General features: G+C 42.6%; 1 pseudogene; it reads right to left on the minus strand.

The window, feature by feature from the left end:
* Positions 1–10,215: 10,215 nt before the first annotated feature.
* LOC101966172 (olfactory receptor 7A17-like) lies at positions 10,216–16,655 on the minus strand (annotated as a pseudogene).
* Positions 16,656–19,760: the final 3,105 nt, after the last annotated feature.

Below are 19,760 nucleotides of genomic sequence, written 5' to 3' on the forward strand. Positions count from 1 at the left end.
CCTCCCCTCCCCTCCCCTCCCATCTCTATTCTCTACCCATTCTACTGTGACACTTCTCTCTCTCTCTCTCTCTCTCTCTTGCTCTCTCTTTTTTCTTCCCTTCACACCATCGTATATGTATTTTGTGTACCCATGAGGGTCTCCTTCCATCTTTCGTGCAATTCCCCTTCTCCCTCCCTTTCCCTCTCTCATCTTTTCCTTGTTTCGTGGTAATCTTCTTCTCATGCTCTTCCTTCCTACTCTGTTTTGAGTCACCTCCCTTATATCAGAGAAGACATTTGGCATTTGTTTTTTAGGGATTGGCTAAGTTCGCTTAGCATAATTTGCTCTAGTGCCATCCATTTCCCTGCAAATGCCATGATTTTGTTATTTTTAAATGCTGAATAATATTCCATTGTGTATAAATGCCACATTTTTAAAATCCATTCATGTGTTGAAGGGCATCGGGATTGATTCCACAGTCTAGCTATTGTGAATTGTGCTGCTATGAACATTGATGTAGCTGTGTCCCTGTAGCATGCTCTTTTTAGGTCTTTCAGGTATAGTCTGAGAAGGGGAATAGCTGGGTCAAATGGTGGTTCCATTCCAAGCTTTCCAAGGAATCTCCATACTGCCCTCCAAATTGGCTGCACCAGTTTGCAGTCCCACCAGCAATGTACAAGTGTACCTTTTTCCCAACACCCTCACCAGCACTTGTTATTGTTTGACTTCATAATGACTGCCATTTTTATTGGAGTGAGATGGTGTCTTCGAGTGGTTTTAATTTGCATTTCTCTGACTGCTAGAGATGGTGAGCATTTTTTTGTGTACTTGTTGATTGATTGTATGTCCTCCTCTGTGAAGTGTCTGTTCAGGTCCTTTGCCCATTTGTTGATTGGGTTATTTGTTTTTTTGTTGTTTAACTTTTTGAGTTCTTTGTATACTCTGGAGATTAGGGCTCTGTCTGAAGTGTGAGGAGTAACAATTTGTTCCCAGGATATAGGCTCCCTATTTACCTCACTTATTATTTCTCTTGCTGAGAAAAAACTTTTTAGTTTGAATACATCCCATTTGTTGATTCTTGATTTTTACTCTTATGCTAAAGGTGTCCTATTAAGGAATTTGGAGCCTGACCCCACGAGATGGAGATTAGGGCCAACTTTTTCTTCTATTAGATGCAGAGTCTGTGCTGTGAATCCTAGCTCCTTGATCCATTTTGAGTTAACTTTTGTTAACTCAAAGGTTAACTCAAAGGGTTTCAAGAACTATGTTGAATAGAAGTGGTGAGAGAGGGCATCCCTGTCTTGTTCCAGATTTTAGAGGGAATGCCTTCAATTTTTCTCTATTTAGAATGATGCTAGACTGAGGCTTAGCATAAATAGCTTTTACAGTGTTGAGGTAAGTTCCTGTTATCCCTAGTTTTTCTAATATTTTGAACATAAAGGGATGTTGTATTTTGTAGAAAGCTTTTTCTGCATCTATCGAGATGATCTTATGGTTTTTATCTTTAAGTCTATTGATGTGGTGGATTACATTTATTGATTTCCGTATATTGAACCAGCCTTACATCCCAGGGATAAATCCTACTTGAACATGGTGCACAATATTTTTTTGATATATTTTTGAATCTGATTTGCCAGAATTTTATTGAGGATTTTTGCATCTAGGTTCATTAGAGATATTGGTCTGTAGTTTTCTTTCTTTGAGGTGTCTTTGTCTGGTTTAGGAATCAGGGTGATGTTGGCCTCATAGAATGAATTTGGAATTACTCCTCTTTTTCTATTTCGTGAAACAGCTTGAGAAGTATTGGTATTAGTTCTTCTTTAAAGGTTTTGTAAAACCCATCCGGTCCTGGGCTTTTCTTGTTTGGTAGTCTTTTGATGGCTTCTTCTATTTCCTCAATTGACATTGGTCTGTTTAAGTTGTATATATCCTCTTGACTCAATCTGGGTAGATCATATGACTTAAGAAATTTATCGATGCCTTCACTATCTTCTATTTTATTGGCGTATAAAGTTTTGAAATAATTTCTAATTGTCTTCTGTATTTCTGTAGTGTCTGTTGTGATGTTGCCTTTTTCATCCTGTTGCTAGTAATTGGAGTTCCTTTCTCTTCTTCTCTTCCTTAGCATAGCTAAGGGTCTGTCGATCTTATTTATTTTTTCGAAGAACCAACTTTTAGTTTTGTCAATTTTTTCAATTGTTTCTCTTATTTCAATTTCATTGATTTCAGCTCTGATTTTAATTATTTCTTGCCTTCTACTGCATTTGCTGTTGTTTTGCTCTTCTCTTTCAAGAGCTTTGAGATGAAGTGTGAGATCATTTATTTGTTGGTTTTTCCTTTTTTTGAGGAATGAGCTCCAAGGAATGAATTTTCCTCTTAGAACAGCTTTCATTGTGTCCCATAGATTCCGATATGTTGTGTCTGTGTTTTCATTTATCTCAATGAATTTTTAAATTTCCTCCTTGATGTCTTCTGTAACCCATTGATTGTTCAGTAATATATTGTTCATTCTCCAAGTGATGTAGGGTTTTTCCCTTCTTCTTTTATTGTTGATTTCCAGTTTCATTCCATTATGATCAGATAAGATGCATGGTATTATCTCTACTCCTTTATAATTGCTTAGATTTGCCCTATGGCATAATATATGGTCTATTTTTGAGAAGGATCCATTGCTACTGAGAAAAAAGTATATCTGCTTGCTGATGGTTGATATACCCTATATATGTCAGTTAAGTGTAGGTTATTAATTGTGTTATTGAGTTCTATAGTTTCTTTATTCAACTTTTGTTTGGAAGATCTGTCCAGTGGTGAGAGAGGTGTATTGAAGTCACCCGTAATTATTGTGTTGTGGTCAATTTGTCCCTTGAACTTGAGGAGAGTTTGTTTTATGAACGTAGCAGCACCATGGTTTGGGGCATATAAACTGATAATTGTTATGTCTTGTTGGTGAATGGTTCCCTTTAACAGTATATAGTGTTCTTCTTTATCCCTTTTGATTAACTTAGGCTTATAGTCGATTTTATTTTATATGAGTATAGCCACCCTTGCTTGCTTCCAAGGTCCATGTGCAAGGTATGATTTTTCCCAGTTTTTCACCGTCAGCCTGTGTGTGTCTTTTCCTATCAGATGAGTCTCCTGAAGGCAGCATATTGTTGGGTCTGCTTTTTTAATCCAGGTTGCTAGCCTATGTTGTTTAATTGGTGGGTTTAAGCCATTAACATTTAGGGTGTCTATTGAATAGGGTTTGTACTTCCAGTCATGTTTGTTTGTTTATTTAATTATTTTTAAAATTTGGTTTGTTTTTTCCCTCTTTGATTAGTTTTTCATCCCCCATCACTTTACTGAGGTACTTCCCACTGTTGTTTTTTGTTGTTGTTTTTCATTTCCTCTTCGTGTAGTGTTTTGCCCCAAATACTTTGCAGTGCTGGTTTTCTGGCTGCGAATTCTTTTAACTTTTGTTTATCATCGAAGATTTTTATTTCATTGTCAAACCTGAAGCTTAGTTTTGCTGGAGACAAACTTCTTGGTTGGCACCCATTATCTTTCAGCGTTTGAAATATGTTGTTCCAGGATCTTCTTGCTTTCAGTGTCTGTGATGAGAAATCTGCCATTAACCTAATTGGTTTACCCCTAAATATAATCTGCCTCCTTTCTCTTGTAGCTTTTATATTTTCTCCTCATTCTGTGTGTTGGATATCTTCATAACAATGTGTCTTGGAGTTGATCTATCATGATTCTGTATGTTTGGTGTCCTGTAGGCCTCTAGGATTTGTAAATCCGTTTCATTTTTCCTGTCTGGAATGTTTTCTAAAATTAGTTCATTTAACAGATTCCTCATTCTTTGGTTTGGACCTCTATATCTTCCTCTATCCCAATGACTTTTAAATTTGTTTTTTTTTTATATCCCCTACTTCTTGGATGTTTTGCTCATGATTTCTTACCAACCTTCCTGAGTTGACTAGACTCTTTTTGAGATGATATATTTTGTCTTTGTTGTCTGATATTCTGACGTCTACTTGGTCTACTCTATTGGTGATACTTTAATTTGATTTTTAATTTGGTTTATACTTTCCTTCATTTCTACGATTTCTGTTTTTTTTTTTATAACCTCTATATCCCTGTAGAGTTGTTCATTTGCTTTTTGAATTTGTTTGTGTAATTCATTGTTGAGGTGTTCTTTCATTGTTTGCATTTGCTGTCTAATGATCTCTTTAAGATTCCATTCCATCTGAGTCAGGTAGGCCTTGAGTTCTTTATTTGACCATTTTTTCTGATGCATCTAGCATCTCCTGTAAATTTAAGCTGGCTTGCATTGTTTGTGTATCTTTTCTTCCTTTTTTCATGGTGCTCATGTTTCTTTCCAGCTCTGTTTGACTGCTGTGCTATTATTTTCTTCTATAAATTTGTTTTGGTTTTGTATAGCTCCAATATCTCTCCTTTGTGTTGGGAGAAAATGTTTAGAGATGTTGGATTTAATTATGATTTAAAGTAAGTTCATTAGTTTCATTAAAGGCCTACAGATTTGGATGGCATATGGAGAACTGAGGTTTGAACTTAGGATTTTATATTAAGTTCGGGAGATTTGATGGTATGGAGGTTAGTATATATTAGCTTGGGGGATTGTTCAAATGCAGGCAGATATTACCAAGAGAATAGACAGGAGTACTAGGGGATAGTTAAGGGCTTAGGCAGACTATAGACCATCTCGTAACATTCATCTATTTGCATTTAGTAAATTACACGTAATTGGAGTGGTCATGCTTGGGAGGAAAGATAGGGAAAAGGTAAGACAGAAAATCAGGAAAGAGAGAGGGAGAGAAGAAAGAAAGAGAAAAAAATAGAAAAGAAAAAAGAAAAAATGATAAAGATAATACTAAAATAAAGTAAAATAAAAATTACAATAAAAAACCTCACTGTTAGGCTTCTAATTTCTTCGCTTCCAGTAGGTGGAGCTGTGCTTTCTGGACCAAGACTTTGCCCTCGGGCTGTAGGAAACAATCCATAAGAGGTGGCTTCCCCCTCTCCCACCTGGTGTCTCTCCAATCCTGTTCACTTAGGGCTGTTCCTGGCCTCTAGTCTCCTCGCTTCTCCTGCCAGCCAGGCCTTCCCCAGTGTGGTACCTCTCCACAGTTCAAGCTACTCCCTGGGCCTGCAGTTTCCTGGATGTGGAGTGCGGGAATTGGGAACCGGCCCCCTATTCCCTCTGATAGCCACTCCCTCGAGAGCTGGTGAGACGGGTTTCCTTTTTGCCTCTGGTGGGAGGGGGAGTTGGAGGTCAGGTGTCTTTAACCTTCCCCAGCCTCTGATATTCACGCCCACGGAAAGCCAGTGACAGATTTTATGCGATTTCCCCGATGTATGGGAGAGGGGCTGAGTGTCACAACCTGTTCTACCGCTGAACTTGCTGCGATGGGGTGTGATCTGGTGGAAGCTGGCAATGGTGATGACAGCTCCCCAATATGGTGGCTGCTGGCTTCCTCGATGGGGTGTCCAGTGTGGAGGGCAGATCTGGACCGTTTCTCTCCCTGTCTCAATACCAGAACTCAGCCTGGAGCACTGTGAGGGCACAGTTGGCAGGACCCCACAGAAACCATAGCACCGTTTCTCTGCGTTGCTGGCACATGGGCGCACAGGTTCTGGCATTGGGGCGGGCCAAGTGCACGGTTCACTCGCACTTGAGCCGCGATCACTGATCCTCGGGTGTTGAAATTCTTCCTCTAGGTTGCAGGGCACCCCAATTTTGCTGGACATTCCTAACTAGATAGCTTCCGGCCATTCTAAATTCGCTAATCACCTGTGCAGTGACGTGGTACACGGGGGTGTCACACTCCATTCGCCGCCATCTTATCCCCAGATGGAGACAGATTTTGCTAGTTTGCCCAGGCAGCCCTCAAAGTTGTGATCCTCCTGCTGGACCCCAGTGATGTGCAAAAGGGCCAACCCCAAGGCCAGAGTTCCTTTGAGTGAATGGTCCTGAGAAACTATGGGGATTTTTCAATGAGATGTAGATTAAAAGAAGCATGCTTGCTGGGCCTTAGGTATGCACCACTTAAATTATCATAACTGGTACCAAGTTGCTAAATAAAGTGTCTGCATAAATTGACTCTAATGTCTACCATATAAGAATATCCATTTCACCCTTGGTCTAACAATTTCTCTCAGTTGAAAATATCGTAATTTTTTTTCCTCTGAGGCTTTGAGCTCTGTGATCAAGTGCAATCAAACTCGGAGAGGTCAGAAGGGAAGATGATGGAGGTGCTGGTCCTATGGGGGTCCAGTAAGAGAGGTGAAAGGTGAGCCTTGAGCAGAGGCCTGCAGGAGAGGAGGGTACCCTCAGGTGGTCTGCATAGGCCTGGGCCTGGTGGGAGGCGACAGTGCAGGGTCCTGAGGATGGTGCTGGCCTGGCACATCCATGTTTCAAAGGAGCCCCGGGGGCAGCAAGCGTGAGCTGGTGGGTGCACAGGGGGCCCCGTCTGCGAATGCTGAGGAGGCAGCTGCTCCTGGCTGCTGTGGAGATGCTGAGATCCTCAGGAGGGCCTTTGTTCCCCTGCGCTCTTGTGAGTGTTGCTGGAGGCAGCTTCACTGAGGTGGCTGACCCCTGAGGAGCTGCACAAAACTTTTGTGGATGAGCATAAATTCAGACACATGTGACCCTGGCTGTCCCTTTACCACTTCAGTGTCATAGATGTGCCCATCTCCTCAATGACATCCCTGGATCTCGTGTTTCTTGTTTTATGGATTTTTCTTTGACAAGACCTCTTACTGTAAGGTCTACCTGAACAGTGAATTTTCACCTGCATGATATTATATCATTACAATCATTGTGCTGGTTGTATGCTGCACAGCAGGTGTCTGGAAATTAATCCCATGTACAACTTTACACCCATGGACACACAGCCCAAATGTCCCCCACTCCAGGCCCTGACACCACTGTTCTATTCTGTGTATCTATGAGTCTGACAACTTGAGGTATCGCATGGATGCATAATCACGCATTGTTCTGATGTCAAAGGAGACCAGAGTGGATCCCTCCTCATTTCTCCCTGTTAGTTTAGAGTCTGTATTATCAAGATCTCCAGTTTAGCAGACCAGCACCATAGAGGAGAAGAAGCATTATAGCCCAATCAATATCCTTGATGAACACCGAGGCATAGAATCTGCAACAAAAGAATTGCAAAATGAGTTCAATGGTGTGTTAAAAGGATCATTCTCAATTTGGAATATATGAGCTGAAGTGCCCTTGATCTAGTCTGATCTTCATAAAATCTTGCATCTCTTTTGACATTCTGTCATCTTCCTACAAAGGATTTATCCCTGGAGACATCATAACATACATGCATTTATTTTTGTGTATCCTACATTTTCTATTATAATGGAATGTTCAAACAAGAAGAGATTCTCCCTGTTCTGTTCATTTTGTGTTTTCAAAGGTGGAATTGATAGAGAGAAAAATTAAATAAATTTGGTTTTCTACACAGAGCAACACATGGTTTCAAAATAATTTCTTGAAACAAAATCAATTGAAAATCTAAAATAAAATTTCGATCAATAGAACAAAACAACAATCATTTAATTCTGTCATCATGAGTAATTTCAGATTGAAAAAGACCTGGATATAAGATTATAAAGACATACTTTTTTAGGAGCAGTGAAAGAAGTGGTGTCCAAAGGTACAATTTCATCCTGTAGAAACATAAGTGTGTATAAATGTGTTAAGACATTGGACATAGCAGCAGAAGTGATGGAGTGAGTAAAAACCAAGGTTAGAGCATCACCTCCGCTCCCTTCATGAGATCCCACCACGCACATGGGCCAGGAGTGTCACCTGCATCTTCCCACCTATTGCCAGCAGGAAGCCCATGAGGCCAGGTGCCTATTCCAACTGTGCAGAGAGGAAATCTCTGCAGATGTAATGAAACTCCTGTGTATGAAACTCCTGTGTATGTATGGGAGATGTTCACTTGAATGCAATAGAGTACATTCTATAAAAGGGCAGAGGGTGATTGCTGCTCATGAAAACAGAACCAACCCAAAGGCCAAAAGGCAATAGTTCAGAAAAACAAATGAGAAATAAGATGCAAAATGGTGTAAGAGGGACTTGATCACCATGGATCATGCAGAACTTTAAATATAAAAAGCAATGGAGAGGGGTCAGCAAGGGGACCCACTCATAGGTTTGGCCACATAAAATTCATATGCTCACAAGTTCCCCCTCAAACTGTCAAAACATATATAAAGAACTACATGGCAAACAGGACCTTAGTGAAAATCACTTCCAATTCTATCTTTGAACTCAGAATATAAAGATACCTCTTCCCATAAAAGCAAAGAATTTGCAATCCCAAAGAGAGAAAAAGGCTAAAAATCTAAAAATTGTGTTCAGCCTGTACAGTAGAAAAGAATTGCAAATAAAGCCCTTCGATTTTCTACTTTAACCCATCATACAAAACTTATTTCATGAACACTCAGCATGAGAGGATGCTGTGAGAAGTGTGTCCCCTGATGGATGGTGGCAAGGCAGTATTTGTGAGCAGCCCATTAGTCTCACTTTTGTAATGAATATGGAAACGGCTTGAATACACTCCAGGCTGAAATTAAAGGAAGAAATGCCCTCATCTCACTGCACAATCCCCCACCCCTGAGACTCATTTTGCCCAACCTTCTATGGGGAGCTCCCTGGATATGTTCTCATTTTAAGGAAAATACTTCATACACTTTCCCAGTCTTGTCCAATGGGACTCTGTTCCCATATATGTTGTCAGCAATGATCTAAGCACTACAGAGTCTGAGAGTCGCTTCTCTTTTTAACATGTTAAACCAGTGGCAGATGAGTGAGTCAGCACTCAGCTCTCAGCTCTAGGCTGGGTGGGTGGATGTTGTCAGCTTCTGTTCTTGCTGAATGTTTCCTGCAGGACTTGCTCCAATGATGAACTGAGTGTCATGAGCTTTCCTCCTGGCCCTCCCAATTCTCCTGCTCCAGGGCACTGGTCTTCCACCAGGCAGGATGAGGGCTCCTGGAGACGGGTGGCAATGGCTGAGGAAGTTGGGGTTGTTACAACTTGGGATTTGCACTGGGCCTAGCAGGTTGAGAGTGGAGAGTTTGAGAAAAAAAACTTTTCCAGACCAGAATCTTTTCAACTTCAGTGAGAAGATGAATCACTTGGGGATCTGGTTGAAATGCAGGTTGTGACGGGGCAGGTTGGTGTGGCTAGAGGTTGTGGTTTTGTAAGAGCTCCCAGTTGCATTGAGTCTGCCAGTCCTGGCTGGTGGACTTTCTTGTTTTTTTTGATACTACACAGTAAAATTGTGATAATGGCCTATAACAGAATGTTTTCAAGAACACATGCACTGTGGAGTGACTGCTCCAGCTCATCATCCTGCGCATCACTTCCTGTGTTATTATTTCTGTGGTGAGACACTCGATATCCACTCTCCACTGTTAAAGATTCCGTTGCTAACTATGGTCACCAGGTTGTGGGTCTCCTGACCTCTTCCTCCTGTCTAGCTGAACCTCAGATCCTTTGCCCAACATCTCTCCCCACAACTCCACAAACCACATCAGTCCCCGGTGAACACCATTTTACTCTTTTTATGTCTATGAATTAACATTTTATGATTCTACATGTGAGAGAGATCATGCAGCATTTGTCTTCCTGACTCACTTTCACTTCGACAGGGACTTCCATTTTTATCTTTATTGTCACAATTGACAGAAGTTCTTCCATTTTTATGGTTGAATCATACTCCCCTGAGTATATATGGCGTTCTCTTTATCCATTCATCCATGGATAGACACCTAAGTGGATTCCATATCTACCCACTCTGGTGAATTCTGCATTGATAAGGGGTTCCAGTAGTCTCTGAGATGTCACCTTCATTTCCTTTGGATGACCATTTCCAGTGGTGGGACTTTGGGTTCACATGGTGGTTCCATTATTGTGCACTGAGGCTGGGGTCTAGTGTCAGAGTTAGATACAGGTGTTTTGATGCCTTCTCCACCGTGAACTTCTCCACTACCTCAGTTCTGAATTTAGGTGGTCAGATGTGGGCCCTGTTGAGCTCAGCTTCTGCCTAAACAATTTGATATTTGCCTCCTGAATGTTTTCCTCATGACACAAAGTCCAATTTACTGACCTTGGCTCCTTATTTACAAACTGAATCGTTTCCCCTTCTTCAAGCCGTTTCCCTGTGAACTAAGCGTATGTTAAGCTCACGAGAAATGACCTTCCCAGATCAGATGCTCCAGAGATAGCCGCCATTGTGCCCATCACCTTGTTCCTCATTGGCCCAGGTCACTGTGATGTCACAAGGGTTTCCTGGCACAGAATGTGAGCCAGCATTGAGCTGCTCCTGGGAGACAGGGAGTAGTGGTCGAGGGGATGTGCTCCCAGGACCCAGGTTGGAAGCTCAGAGCCTTGGTCCACCACCCTGTGCTGTGTTAGACTCATGGACATCGTCTCTGATCCACTCATGATGGCTCCAAGTTGGCACAGTAAGGGTTTTCAGACTCTTTAATGCTATTTTAGGATGTTCCACTCTTGGGAAAATGTACAAAACTGATGTTTGTTGGACACCAAATTATTTCTCTGTTGCTGCTCACTATTCCTGGTTCAAATCCATGAAATATCATTCATACCCCTTTTTTAAAAAAGATATTTTTAATTCTAGTTGGACACAATACCTTTATTTTTTTTATTTAGTTTTTTTTTTATGTGGTGCAGGGCTTGAACCAGTGCCTCATACTTGCTAGGCAAGTGCTCTATCACTGAGCCACAATGCCAGCCCCTAATTAATAAATTTTTGTTGTTATCAGAAATATAAACTGTTTTACTCTCCTATTCTGCACCACAGAGAACTGGTTACAAATTTTATAATTAGTCATCACGCCCACATTTCCTCCGCTCTCGGCCTCAGATTCCCCAAATGGGAGAGCAAGAGGAAGTCGAGAGAGAGAGAGAGAGAGAGAGAGAGAGAGAGAGAGAGAGAGAGAGAGAGAGAGAGAGAGAGAACGTTCAGAAGTGGGATTGTATTGGTGGGACCCTTGTTCTTAGAAAGTTCTATCCCAAAAGGCCAGAAGGGGCAGGGTTACAAGGGACAGGTGAGTGTGATTCAGCCCAAGGGGCGTCACCTACATCTGAAGACAGGCCCTCAACTTCCTGAACTGGGACAATGCCCAATCACCAGGAAATGTAGTGATGGGTCAGAGCCTGTCACTCCAGGATGGAAGGTGCAAGGCATCCAGAGGGGCTCCCCATATAGGGGTCCATGTCTATCACCTCCTGAGCTCAAACAGTTCTTGTGATCCGAAATTCTGATCTAAAGGAAGGAAGAGTAATTTTAAAAATGGGGCTGCCACCCCGACCAGCCTGGGCAGCTAAACTAAGGGTCGCTGGAGTGAATTTCCTAAGGTATCAAATAAACCACAGACACACAATTTACCTTTAATTTCAAGTCCCGGGAAGGCTCCTCTACCCCTTGACTTTACCTCCCTAAATGGGACAGGAAAGAATGTCACAAGAGGCTGGCGAGAGAGACAGAGAGCAGGTTCAGGAGTGGTCCTCTATTTGGGAGACTCTCTTAGAAACTTCCATCCAATAAAGATCAAGAGAGGCGGGTTAGAAGGACAGGTAAGGTAACTTGATCCCTGGGGATGTAGAAAGGCATGCCCATGCACAAACACACATTTGGTGATGTTTTTACGACTTTCAAGATTAGGGCCTTGGTCTAGGTCCACTTTGATGTGGCCAGATCATGGGAAGTGACCCACAGAGCCTCACCAGTCAGGAAATAAAAATGCTGGTCATATGCTGTGATGGCCTCCCACATATTTCCCCTTTTTTACTTAAAAAAAGCAGGTGATGGATCACTTTTTGGAGTCCCTGAATCCTTATTTGAAGCCTGGCCACCGTACAATTACAATACAAAAGAGAATTAACAGCAAGAGAACAATACAAGAATATACCACGCAGAGTGTAAGAATGTTTCTAGGGTTAAAGCCATTTAATTCTTTTCATTTTTGATTAGCTAAGGAAGTAGGATCCTAAAATCAATCTTACTTTCCTGTATATCTTGAATATGATGATGGAGCTCCAAAAGATCCAAGTTTTTATTATTATTTTGCCAAAGACCCAAAAAATGGTTTTTAACCTTCTCCAAATCCCATTGGGAAGCATTGTATTTGGCCGCAGTAACACACACATACTCACAGCTAGCGTGACATTTAAGTCTTTCCTTGAACTTCAAAGCTGAAAGTTCATTACCTATATTCATGATAGTTGCCTCTAAGGCATTTAGCTTAGTCTCAATCCTTTCATCAATATTTATTTTATGCTCACCATCTCTAGCAGTCAGAGAAATGCAAATCAAAATCACCCTAAGATACCATCTCACTCCAGTAAGATTGGCAGCCACCATGAAGTCAAACAAAACAAGTGCTGGCGAGGATGTGGGGAAAAGGGTACACTTGTACACTGCTGGTGGAACTGCAAATTGGTGCAGCCAATTTGGAAAGCAGTATGGAGATTCCTGGGAAAGCTGGGAATGGAACCACCATTTGACCCTGCTATTGCCCTTCTCAGATTATTCCCTGAAGACCTTAAAAGAGCGTACCATAGGGATACTGCTACATTGATGTTCATAGCAGCACAATTCACAATAGCTAGACTGTGGAACTAACCCAGATGCCCTTCAATAGATGAATGGATAAAAAATGTGGCATTTATACACAATGTAGTATTACGCAGCACTAAAAAATGACAAAATCATGGCATTTGCAGGGAAATGGATGGCATTAGAGCAGATTATGCTAAATGAAGTTAGCCAATCCCTAAAAAACAAGTGCCAAATGTCTTCCTTGATATAAGGAGAGCAACTAAGAACAGAGCAGGGAGGAAGATCATGAGAAAAAGATTAACATTAAACAGGGTCGAGAGGTGGGAGGGAAAGGGAGAGAGAAGGGAAATTGCATGGAAATGGAAGGAGACCCTCATTGTTATACAAAATTACATATAAGAGGTTGTGAGGGGAAAGGGAAAAAAAACAAGGGAGAGAATTGAATTACAGCAGATGGGGTAGAGAGAGAAGATGAGAGGGGAGGGGAAGGGGGATAGTAGAGGATAGGAAAGGTAGCAGAATAGAACAGTCACTAGTATGGCATTATGTAAAAACGTGGATGTGTAACTGATGTGATTCTGCAATCTATATACGGGGTAAAAATGGGAGTTCATAACCCACTTGAATCAAATGTATAAAATATGATATTGTCAAGAGCTTTGTAATGTTTTGAACAACCAAAAAAAAAAAAAAGGAAAAAAGATGGACTTTACACCAAAAAAAAATTTGTTTTATTATGAGGAGCCTTGGAAGTATTCTGAGCCAAATCATTTGTATGGCTCGTAACATCAGTTTCCGTAGGTCCCTCCATGCCTGATGGCACCTTCAGGTACCCAAATAGGATGAAAAGCACCTTCTGGAAAAATACAAGCATGACCTCTGCCCCACATAATCACTGGATCTTGTCCTTTCCACTGACCAGTCTGTACTTACCTCTCCCCCGACCCCAACTCAGAGTAAAGGGCTGTTACTGTGGAAGACATATGGCGCTCAGCTGCAGTGTGACCTTTTCTATAGGTTGTGATAGAAATGTGGAGCCTGGGGAAATGTGGAACCCTAAGTAAACAACCTCAGAAATAGAGCTTCACCTTTTGTGGAGAAACCCTATATCCTCTGAGAGTAAGAAAATTCAGGAGGGTGGCTGTGTCAGACTTTGAGGTTTCTAATGGTGGACTACAGAGGTCATCAACATATTGTAGGAGGAATGAGGTGGGGCATAGAGGGAAAAAAAACCCTCAAGATCTCCAGCAAGGTCGTGTCCAAATATAGGTGGGCTGTCTCGAAACCCCTGGGGCAGGACAGTCCAGGTTAACTGTGGGCAATGCCTAGTTTCTGGGTCAGTCCAGGTGAAGGCAAATATGTCTTGGGAAGAGACGGATAGTGGAATCGAAAAGAAGGCATCTTGAAGATCAGTAACTGAAAAACAGGTGGAGTTTGCAGGAATGGAGGAAAGGATAGTAGAGGGGTTTGGAACCAGGGGATGTATGGTCTGGTTGAAGAATTCATTAACCTTTCGTCCTGCACCAAATGGTATGCTCCATTAGGCTTTTTTACTGCCTAATTATGTGGTATTGAATAGAGAGTGTGTGGGATAGAGGAACCCCTTTCTTAATAAGCTGTGAATGATTGGCTTTAGGCCCTTAAGACTGGCCATTGGTGGTGGGTATTGGGCCTGGTTTGGGAAGTGGTTAGGGTCTTTAAGATGCACTTCCCCAGGAGAGCAATTTGCCGAGAACGGGATTTCAGTGTCCCATACAATTGGATCTACCATTTTACAGGGAGGGGAAAATGTGTGTTCTGGTGGTCATTGGGGTCTCCACACCAGACACAAAGAGGTAAAGTCTCTTCTTCATCAAGGAGTAAAGCCATGACGAAGATATGAGTAGGGGAGGTCAATAAGGGTAAGGTTTTGGAGGCCTTCAGGATGGATAATATATCCCTTCCCAGCAAGGGGACCGGGCATTGAGGCATCACCTAAAAATAGTGTGAAAAGGAGAACTCAGAGACGGAGCAAGTGAGGGGAGGAGTTCTATGTGGGATGATGGTTTGACCTCCTACCCTAATAATCGGAGATTCAGAGGGATAGGTAGTTCTCCAAAACTCTCTCAGAACTGAGAATGTGGCCCCAGTGTCTACCAAAAAGTTTATGGGACGCCCATTCACTCGGATGACCACCCTGGGTTCCTGCTGGGTGATTGAATAGGTCGGGACAGAAGACCCAGGGCCCCATCAATCCTTGGCTGCTAGGCCCAGCAAGTCACTGGTGGGGTGACTGACCTCAGCTCCCCTCTGTGAATTGGGGCAGTCTGATCACACCACTTCAGGGATTGGAGGTGGCCATTCAAAGTTCACACCATTCATAGGGATTGGAGGTAATGGTTTGTGCGTCATTCAAAATTCCTGCCATTCAGTACATTAAAGACCTAAGCTCCTGGAACAGAAGTGCTGGGGGCACCATCTTTACCAACACCCATGAGAATGGTGTCCCTGGGGTTGGGGCTGCAGTACATGCTTTAAAGCCATGGAGAGTGTAAAAGGGTTGGGCCAACATCTGCACAAAGGCAAATATTCTGAGAGAGTCCCCTTTTCCCTATGAGGCAGGAGGATGTCCTGGCAGGCCTTACCCGAGGTCTCCAATGCTAGCTGCTTACCAACCAACTCACAGGTACCTGAGTCCCTGATGGACCTGTGAGCTGCTTGGTACAAGCGTGCTACGAAGTTGGAGAATGGTTCTCCTGAGTCCTGTTTTATCTTAATCAAACTAGATTAGACTAATGCCGGGAAGAAATTGGTTGCCAGGCCTTGTTTGCAAGTGAATTATTCTGATCATAAACCTCCAAATCATAGTTCAATTGCCTCTCTAAATCTGCGAATTCACTCGTTCCCATCAATATCTCCAAAGGGGTCTCAAGATTCTGTCTCCAGTTTCTCTCAAATTGCTCCATATAAAAATCTGTCCAGTTAGACCTCTGGAGAAGTCCCCGCCATTCAGACAAGCCCTGGCCATGGACTCCCAGTCATTGGGCGGAAGGGGTTTTTGGCAAACCAAGTCAAGAACTCTTTGTAAAATGGCGAGTTAGGGCCATAAGTACCACAAGCATTTTTAAATTCCTTTAAGTGTTTAAAAGGAATGATAGCGTGTACGCAGACAAACTGGTTTTTCTCAATAAACATGTTCAAAAACTGGAAGAAGCTGAAAACCTGTAAGGTCACCATGGGGCTGACCAGGGTGTACAGGTGGAGGCCAACACCCCTGTCCAGGAGGTGCGTGTCCCTGTGGAGCTGAGGTAGACCCCCAGGCAGGCTCCATAGAACAGGGAGACAACTGAGAGGTGAGAACCACAGGTGGAAAAGGCCCTGTACTTCCCTCCTGCTGTGGAGATCCGCAGGACAGAAGCCACAATGTTAGAATAAGAGAAAATGATCCCAGCAAGAGGGAGAAGCCCCATGATGCCTGTCACTGTGTACAATATGACACTACTGATGAAGGTGTGAGCAGGTGAGCTTGAGGACCTCAGGGAATTCACAGAAATAGTGTGGGATTCCCACGTCTGTGCAGAAGGAGAGCCTCAGTCCACTCACGCTCTCAGGAAGGGCTCCCAGCACACTGATGAGCCAGCTCAGGAGAAGAACTGAGCACAGAGCTTGGGGCTCGTGAGGACCGTGTAGTGCAGGGGCCGGCAGATGGCCACGAAGTGATCATAGGCCATCACAGTAAGAAGTCCCATGTCCAGCAGTCCAAAAATGGTGAAGAAGTACATCTGGGTGATGCAGCCTGCGTAGGTAATGGCCTTGCTCTGTGTCTGGATGTTCCCTAGCATCTTGGGGATGGTGGTGGAGGTGAAGCAGAGGTCATAAAAGGACAGGTCGGAGAGGAGGAAGTACATGAGCGTGTGCAGGTGGGGGTCTGAGATGATGGCCAGGATGATGAGCAGGTTCCCAAAGATGGTCACCAGGTACAAGGACAGGAACAGCCCAGAGAGAACCGACTGCATCTCTGGCTCCTCAGAAAGTCCCTTGAGGAGAAATCCTGGAGTCCCCGTGTGGTTTTCTGGTTCCATGTAAAGTAAACGTCCCCAGGGGAGAAGCGGCAGCTAGAGAAAGTGCACGGCCACCTCAGGACCCTGGCTGCCTGGGCATGGACCCAGTGCTCTAGGAGGCATTGGCTTGGTGGCCCCTCCTCTGCTGTGGGTCACACTGGGGTTCCTTAGTGACACTAGTTCCCTTTTGTTGCCACCACCAGCTGGAAATCCCAGTCACCAAACCTAATTTTTTTCCCAAAGCTGACTGGACCTAGGGTACTCCCTGCACCTGGTCAGAGCCTTCCTGATCTCAGGTGTCTTAGGAATGTGCTTCACTTTAAATGTCCTGGTAATAATCACCATTTAGGTAAAATGTTAAAAGCTGATTCTGTATAATTTCCATTAATGATGAGGAAGCCAGATTTTCTATAGGCATGGTTAATTTTTAATTAAAAAGTATAATGGATCAATCAATGGAGAAATTGACTCACCCAATTCATAAAATATCATCAGTAATTTTGAAATCTCACCTATTTGCAATGCATATGAGTTATTGGGAATCACATGGAAATAAATGCAGCATGGAATTTTCCAAGTCTATGTTAACCCTGATACCAAACAACAACTGCTTGCTCTCTCGAAGTCCTACAAGACAAAGAAGCCAGTACTTGAATTAATTAGCGGAAATAGAAAAAGTCACAATGTATAATCATGCAGTGTCCATGAAGCCTTTTGTCCAATCTAGATGTCCATCATGCCTTTTTCCTTCCTTGGAAAGGCATGGACCAGAGTCATATAGGTCCCAACTTAAAGATAGCCTTTTTGTAAGTTTCTTAGCAAATATCTGCAGATGCTGTTTGAACTCACTGCCCAGGAAGTGACCCAGGCCCATCTCTTTCTTCCCAGGCTTCTCTCCTACTCTTTACTTCTTACTTACTAACATATCTGTGAGGAAATTATCTAGGGAACAATTTTCTTGGCAATTTGGCCACTATGGAAGATCTTAAGTGGAATATGGCATTCTGGGGAGTCGTCCACATCCTCAGAAGCCCACATCCCACATAGAGCAAGGTCTCTTCCTTGTAGGCACCACAATATTTTATTTTTATAATTTTTTTGTTTATATTTTATTTTTTGTCAAAAAGCTTAAGGCGAGTTCTATTCCTTTTGAATATTGTGGATGTGAGCATCTTGGGAGGCTGGTTTTCTTTTAGAATTTTTGCACTGAAGAGGCCTCATAGGAAGGGTGGGCAGTAGAAGATCATTTAAAGAGAAACTGAGGAATTGGGCTGCAGGTGGCATCTGGATGTTGAGTTTGCTCATCATCATTTCTGGCACGGAAACATTTCAGGTTGTGCAGGAGTTGAATGTCGATCATGTCCTCCAAGAATCCCTTCACATGGCCAACACCATGGATTTCTTGAAACACACAGCACAGCGTCTTTGTCCTGTCCTAATGGCTAAAAAATGGTGGTTCAGATTTTCCATGGGGAAGGAGGATATAGTTCTGGTGATCTTTCTAATTAGTCTGGAATGATAATTATTTTAAAATGACATAAGATAATTGAAAAATAACTCACAGCTTCCATTTAAAATAGGAAAGATAAGATTTGTTAGATAAAGAGATTTCAGCTGCTCATGTACAAATATGAATGTGAGATGAACTGTTGACAGCCACAGCCGAAAGGGCCCCAACAAACTTGCAGCTTCCAGCAAGCTTCCAGCTGCCAGCTGATGATTGGCTCGTAGTGGCCCCAGCAAACTTCTAGATGCCAGCTGATTGGCTCCTCTGTGGTGATGCTCATTGGGCTGTTTCCCTGCTCTTTCAGACCACGGAGCTGCTCATTGGGGGACCTTTTTTGGCCCCGCCCACATGACCCAGCCAATTGGCCTCAAGAGCAGGAGGAGTGTGTGGGGGGTTGAGAGGCTTGTGGGAAGGTGGTGGTGGCAGTTGGGCTCTGAGGGAATTCCTGAAGAGCTTGTGTGGTGAGGTGTGTGTGTTCTAAAAATAAAGTTCATTTCTGCTTGACAAGTGGCTCATAAATTGTGCCCAGTGAGACTGTGGCAATGATGGGTAAGTTAATTTCCTTTATTACAGTAAACATTTTATTTTCTGTATATTCATGGGGCACACCCCAAAAATACACAAAAATGAGTATGCAAATTATAGCTGTTAAGCCATTGTGCCTTGGGGATGACCACTGGAGGGTCTTAGCAACTATCCTCCCTAATTTTTAAAATTTTCAATTGTCAAATAATAATCATCTACCTTTATAGGGTATGATGTTGTATGCATGCGTGCACATGCACACACACACACACACACACACACACACACACACACACACACAGACACTTCAATCACAATATATTCTTGCCCGATGGATTTATCAGGGTATGATCAATAGGCCACATGAGATTTCATTTTGCTGATTTGGACTTTCTCAGAAGTGAGGCTGATTCACTGGAGCCTTATGAATGCTGTGCTTTAGAAAATTATTCAGAACTGGTTACAAGCAAATGTTTTGTTTTTATGAAATGGGCCAAGGGAGGGATTCCAAAATGAGAGGAAGAGAGTCCATCAACTGACATCCTGGAGATGTCCTGTTTAAGGAGACACTGGAAGATAAAATGACATAAGGCCACCAACAGAGTAGACCCTCGCAGTCCAGTGCCCAAGATGGTAGAAACACATGATCAGATCATCTGAATTTCAGAAGGTTTCATTCCCCAACTGATAACTTCCTATTTTTATAGATAAAAAGTTAACGCTTCTTTTTCTCAATGTGTATATCATTCCTATTCCTGTGGTGGAGGGAGGAGTGGTGAATCTATTCAGTTATCTACAACTAGAGGCAGATTTTGACAGCTCCATGAGAGAGAAACCCAACTATGTAATTGGTGTGATAGACAAAATAATGACCCCACAGACGTCCACACCCTAATCCCATAGCCTGTGAGTGTCACCGTGCCTGGAAAAGGAACTTCTCAAGAAGGAGTATGTTAAAGATAAAAAATCTAATTTTACATTAAATCTACTTAGTTGGCACATATTAAGGATATAATGAGAAGGGTTCCTGCCTGTCTACAGTGTGAGTGTTTACATCAGGTTAAACATAACTATGTTCTCCAACATGCATTAGT

The sequence above is a fragment of the Ictidomys tridecemlineatus genome, chromosome 2, assembly GCF_052094955.1.
Source record: "Ictidomys tridecemlineatus isolate mIctTri1 chromosome 2, mIctTri1.hap1, whole genome shotgun sequence".
NCBI lineage: Eukaryota > Metazoa > Chordata > Mammalia > Rodentia > Sciuridae > Ictidomys > Ictidomys tridecemlineatus.